General features: G+C 50.4%; 1 non-coding gene across 1 annotated transcript; it reads left to right on the forward strand.

Moving 5' to 3' along the window:
* Positions 1-4,704: 4,704 nt before the first annotated feature.
* TRNAR-UCU lies at positions 4,705-4,776 on the forward strand. Its single transcript has one exon. It is a non-coding gene; the product is annotated as a tRNA-Arg (tRNA).
* The last annotated feature ends 1,494 nt before the right edge of the window (positions 4,777-6,270 follow it).

The raw sequence follows: 6,270 nt of genomic DNA on the forward strand, positions 1-6,270 counted from the left end.
TTTCTGTTCAGCTCACCCCTGGGAGATTCTACAAATGTGTAGAAAATGAAATCCATGTTGAATGTGCTATAGCTGCAGAAAGATACCTCTTTTTAATAGAGACCTGACATTTGTTGTCTTACAGGGATTCTAAATTGCACCTGAATTTAGTCCCTAATTTTAATCTGTGCCACCAGATTAAAGAAATAAAAGGGCACAGAAGGGGGAGTTGTACCTCACTATCGCTACTGATCTGTTGTGCGGTTGGTGAAGAATTCTACGCCAGAGAAGTGTAAAATTACTCCAAGTAAGGTCAAAGATTTGACAAGAACTTGGGTAGAAATTGTAGGTACTAGTGGTTCATTTTCACCCCAGAGATGGAAGCTATGGTGACCTGTGGCCCAGGTAAACTGTTTTTAGAACCCTGCTCCCTAGTTAAGTGGCATTGGTCACAGTCCTAAAGGACGCCATGATTAAAGTGGGAGCAACTGTCTTTTACCATTTGGATCCAAAGCGCAGAGAGAAACAGCTGATTCCTTCAGAGCCATTCCATGCCTACGGGTCCCAATCTGGCTGCCTTGTTGGACAAGAAGCACTTCCCTGCTGGCCAAACAATGGTAGCCAATGAGGGAATGTATCGGATTCAAAGTTCAGACTGCAGGATACTTGAATGCTGAGTCCAGAGTCTGTGGTTTAGTCAAGGCCTGCACAACTCGTAAAGCGGCGAGGGCAATATTACTTCAAAGAAAACAGCTGAGGGCTAAAAACCTTCCAGCCTCACCGAAACCCCCCCACCCCCAGTGCTGCTGAAACACCCCCAGCACCGCCCAGCCCCGAAACACAGCCCCCAGCACCGCCCGCCTTTGAAAAGAACCCCATTAGCGTTGCCCAGCCCTCCGAACAATTCCCCCGAGCGCCGCCCGCCTCGTGGAAACAAACCCTCCTTCCCCAGCACCACCCTGCCAAAACAGTGGTAATGAACCTTGCTAATATGTTATAGGGGGCCCCTAAGGTAATATAATTAAGGTAAAAGAAATGTCTTTTTTGCTAGAAGTAGAATAAGATCTTCCCCCCACTTTGTAATCAGTCGCCCTGTGGAGTGAATGAGGTGGGACTGAGGAAGGCGTGGAAGGCAGCACCTCCAGACAGCTGCAACCCTTGGAGAGGGGCTGGGAGCCAGACCAGATCAGCAGAACAGGTCAGCCACTGACTCATCATTCACCTCCTCAGCCCCCCAGCCCCTGCTCACCTCCTCAACCCCCCTCCCCTGCTGCCGGCTCACCCGCCACTGCCCGCCCACTCGCCTCCTCAGCCCCCGCCCCCTATGGCTCACCTGTCTGCTCGCCTCCTCAGCTCTCTTCCCCCATCGCCAGCTCACCTGACCCCCCCCGCCATTACCTGCTGCGGTGCGGGAAGCCCCCCAACCCCAGCTCACCTCGTCTCCGTCTCCACCTTGCTGGGCCTGAGTGCGAAGCCGCCACACGGCTTCTCTTCCCTCCAAGGCTTCCTGCGCGAACAGCTGATTAGCAGGGGGAGGGGGGAAAGCGAGGTGGGGCATTCAGGGGAGGAGGCGGAGTGGAGGTGAGCTGGGGCCAGCCACTGGCTGCCCTGCCCCCCCCGCCACTGGCTGCCTGCTCACCTCCTCAGCCCCCCACCCTCACCTGCTATTGTGTCCTACAGGAGGCCTGTGATATGCAGGGGGTCAGATTAGATGCTCTAATGGTCTCTTCTGGCCGTAAAGTCGAGTAATTTCTGAAAAACTGAGTGTAGCTTTGGGAGCAGCGTCTGATGTTTCCCTGTCTAGCCAGCTTGCTGCCTAGAACTAACGCTCCTTGAGTGGGGTGATCCACAGGGAGTAGCTCAAACCTGCAAAGTGCCTGGCCAGGGGCAGGACATTAGCCCAGCAAGGGAGGGGTGTGGCAGTGACATCACAAAGGCCTTTGGCAGGACCTCAGCCTATTGGTCCAAGGTGGTGGGGAGGTGGTGACCTCACAGAGAGATGCTGACATCAGCCAGGCAGGACAGGGGCGAGGGGCCAGGGAAACCTCAGAGACCCCTGTGGCTTTGCTTTAGCAAGTCTCCTTCTCCAGGTCTCTCTCTGAGGACTGAGAGAGTATTCGGGTTCACGGACGTGAGCGCCAGGAGGAACCTCTTTCGAGTTTTCTCCTTCCCTTGTAGTGATTTTACTAGAAAACAGCCGTCCCTGTTTAGAAGGTAAGAGCCTCCTGGAGGTTTGAAACCTGTTCAGTCTGATCCATCTGGTGACAGTTGAATTCTAGGCATGGAAAACACAAGCTTAAGGAGGCAGAATTTTATTGCATACCTGGGATTTTGTCCCTTAGAATCACTGGGGACATTAGGGTTTGTCCTTTTTGTTTCACCTCTTGCTCCATCCACTGTCTGATCCCTCTTTTCTCTTCGTCTCTTGTTTCCTTTGTCCTTTCTCCTATTCCCCTCCCAACACCAGGTTTTTTTCTCCTGCTGATAACAGCTCACGTTAACTGATCACTCTCATTATAGTGTGTATGGCAACACCCATTTTTTTCACGTTCTCTGTGTGTGTATATATATCTTCCTACTGTATTTTTAACTGCATGCATCTGATTTAGCCCACAAAAGCTTATGCTCAAATACATTTGTTAGTCTCTAAGGTGCCACATGTTCTCCTTGTTCTTTTTGCAGATAAATTAATGGAGGTTAAGTCCACTAATGGCTATTAGCCAGGATGGGTAAGGAATGGTGTCCCTAGCCTCTGTTTGTCAGAGGATGGAGATGGATGGCAGGAGAGAGATCACTTGATCATTACCTGTTAGGCTCAGTCCCTCTGGGGCACCTGGCATTGGCCACTGTTGGCAGATAGGATATGGGGTTGGATGGATCTTATGTTCTTATGAAGGGAGGGGCAGAGTCCTGTGATAGAGTTTCTGTAGTGTAGAGGTTATCACGTTTGCCTAACACGCAAAAGGTCCCTGGTTTGAAGCCAGGCAGAAACATGATGGCTTCCTTTTCTCAGCTCCTAGTGCCCTGTTCCTGCTGTTGTAGGAGCAGAAGTGATCCTTCTGTGCTCAAAAGGTCTGTTATCCTTCCCCTCCCTCCTGCTTTTGTCTCCTCTCCCTCTCTGAATGCCTGTGAAGTGGCTTTCCCCCTCCCCCTCCCGCTCCCTCCTGCAATGCTCGTGGGATGAAGGGGCTGGTTGAAGAGCAGAAGATCTCCCAGGTAGACAAGGTGTCTGGGACTCTCATTAGGCAGCACTCACACACCCAGAGCATGGACACTGGCTGAGATGGAGTGTGACCCACCAGATGCAGCCAAGTCATCTCCAGTCACAGGCCATGAGAAGCAGGTCCTAAAAGGGGAAGGGGCCTTGTAAAGAATCCAAGCACTGGAGGACAGGGTTTGGGTCCAGAGCGACCTAGACAAATTGGAGGATTGGGCCAAAAGAAATCTGAGGAGGTTCAACAAGGAGAAGTGCAGAGTCCTGCACTTAGGATGGAAGAATCCCATGCACTGCTACAGACTGGGGACTGACTGAGTGAGGGGGGTTTGATAGCAGCTTTCAACTACCTGAAAGAGCAGCAGTGTGGGCTTTCTCCTTGCCACTTTTGCTGGGCTGGGCAGGGAGCCTGGAGGCCTTTCTAGAAGAGAATTGGGAACTGAGTTAGAAAAACCAATGTGAAAACCAGAACCTCAGGGTTAGACTCATTTATTTATAATATTAAATCTTCAATTCTAGTGTCACAGTCAATACAATTGCTTCAGCCTGATAGTTGCCCAAAGGGAAACTTAACGTCTCTCCAAGGGGAGTTGAGAGAAAACACTTTTCGGAGTCCAAGAGAGACAAGGCGGGTGAGGGTAAGAGCTTGCAGAGGACCAACCTCTGTTGGTGAAAGAGACAAGCTGTGGAGCTAACCCAGCACCCTTCTTCAGTTCTGTGTAGCCTGGAAGTTCGTCTCTTCCATAACCAGCAGTTAGAACATAAGAACAGCTACACTGAGTCAGACCAGTTCATCTAGCCCACTCTCCCGAAAGTGGCCAATGCCCGGCACCCCAGAGGACCCCTGGGACCAACATGGATACAACACCACCACAAACAAGGTTAAAAGTCAATGCACAGGGGAGAAGCATCTTGTGTTTCATTCCTTATGTCCTAGTCCCATCGTGTGGCCATTTCCTTTTCTTCCTTTCTGTTAAAAGCTTTGGTGTTTTGCACAGAAACATCATTTCCCCAGGAGAGACCCAGGCGTGGGGGCTGCATTCCTGTACCAAACAGTCACTGGAAGGGGGCAGACAAAGGCCTTTAGGACGAGGCGTCCGTCACTGTCAAAAGATCATCTCCCTCCTGCAGGTCACTGGCAGCCTGAATTTGTTCCTTATCCTCCCAAAGTCTGGGGGCTGGAATCAGCACTACCCAGCCCCTCCGTATGTAGCAGGAACAAACACAAACCTGGTCTTTAAAACAAGCTGTCCCCTTCCTTCTCAGGGAAGATTTTTCTATGATTGAAGTTGAGTTTCAGTTCCCTTCTCCTAGGGGCGGGGCGGGTGTGGGGCCAGCTCCCAATGAGATCTGTTTTCACCTTTGCCCCGTTTCAGTCACTCTGGGATGGTAACTCTGCTCCCAGCTGTCAGGCAGCTTCCAACCCATCCACCCTGCTCATTAACTCTGTGGTCATGTGTCACTTCCTCTGCCAGCACTCACAACCTGCAGGAAAGCTACTCCTGCCAGATGCATTGGTGGTATAGTGGTGTGCGTAGGTGCCTTCTAAGCACTTGATCTGGGTTAGATTCCCAGCCAATGCAATAATGGCTTTTCTCTTTTGTTGTTTCCTCATCTGGAAGTGGTTTAATTTCAGTCACATTGTGTTACAATCACATTATCTATAGAATGAAATAATAAATGTGTCGAAGTCCAGCAGGTCATACAGGATGGAGGCACATAAGGGGCTGGAATGTGTCATCTGAGAAAGACAGAACCCTTGGAAACCTGCATCTCCCATCCCCTGGCCTTGCGTGTTATGATTCCAGCTGCGTGAGCTGTTTGTAGGATGTTCCGGCATGGTGGGGAAATGAAGTTTTGAGTCAGTTTTTGCTCCTGCAGGTTCCTTTGCTGTTACAATTATAACGACATGAACAAAAGGGAGGCACAATAAACATAACCCCCAAATTGCAATACAGGTGGGGAAAGGGAAGATCACGGTTAAGCCAAACACGTCAAAATAAAAATTAATACAAAAAAGGGGAGGGGGGAAGAGATCAGGTATGTGGAGATCCCCTTGATATTTGAACTCAAATTGTTAGAATCAAAGTTCAGACTTGACACTGGAAAACCCGCAACTACCTGTCTCTCTGAACACCTGTGATGAGCAAGATGGAGTTGGGACACCTGTTCTGCTTCAATCATTTATTGTCTCTCTGTTCTCTCCTTCTTCTCCCCCCAATTCCTCGTCTCCAATGTCTCTGCTTTTCTCCTCTTGCTCCCTCTCCCCTGCCCTTTCCAGGAACTCACAGTCTACAGCATTTAGGACAAGCCAGAGCTCCCATGTTCTGCACATGAGCCTGTGTCAGAGGATGTGTGACCCCAGTCAGAACCAGTCACCAGATCAATATGACCCTTTATGGGCGACTTCTCTGCCTGCTCTGCAATTTACATCTCCTGCCCCCGCAAACAGGGTGGGTGTACAGCTCTGACTGAGAGGCCTAACAGGAGAAATTTCAGCCCAAAGACAAATTTGTGTGAAATGTTGAGAAATGAAGAGCCCCCCCAAATCCCCAGAACTCTAGTGTCACCCCCATGGCACCAGCACAGGGAACCCAGTGAGATGGGGTTACAGAATACAAGGGGGAGGGAGCAGGGGAGAGAGGTGACAGGGAATCTCTCTTTTTCGTTCTCTCGTCACTTTCTGTTCTTCTCTTTCCTTCCAGGAACTGCAGTCACAGCAGGGAAGGGTTTGTCTCCGTGTCTGTCACGGAGGTGGTGGAAGTGACGGATTCTGTGACTTCTGCAGTGGCCACAGTGGCTGACTCCAGGGCCACTCAATCATCTGGCTCCAGGGACCACCCAGATTTGACTCCTGCCTATCTTCCTTCGCCCTCAGTGTCTTTCCTTCCCCATTGGGGACATGCAGAGATGAACCCCAGTCAGTCTGTGTCAGAGAGTCTGTATCTCCTAAGGAATGTGGGTGAAGGATTCCAGCTGAGAACTGAATTAACTCTGCTCACCTGGGTTAGAAACTTGTTTATTTTGAGCAGATAGTGGGAAATGGGACATTAATTCAGACCCAGGAGGCAAGGCAG

The sequence above is a fragment of the Mauremys reevesii genome, linkage group 14 (assembly GCF_016161935.1).
Source record: "Mauremys reevesii isolate NIE-2019 linkage group 14, ASM1616193v1, whole genome shotgun sequence".
In the NCBI taxonomy this organism is placed as follows: Eukaryota; Metazoa; Chordata; order Testudines; family Geoemydidae; genus Mauremys; species Mauremys reevesii.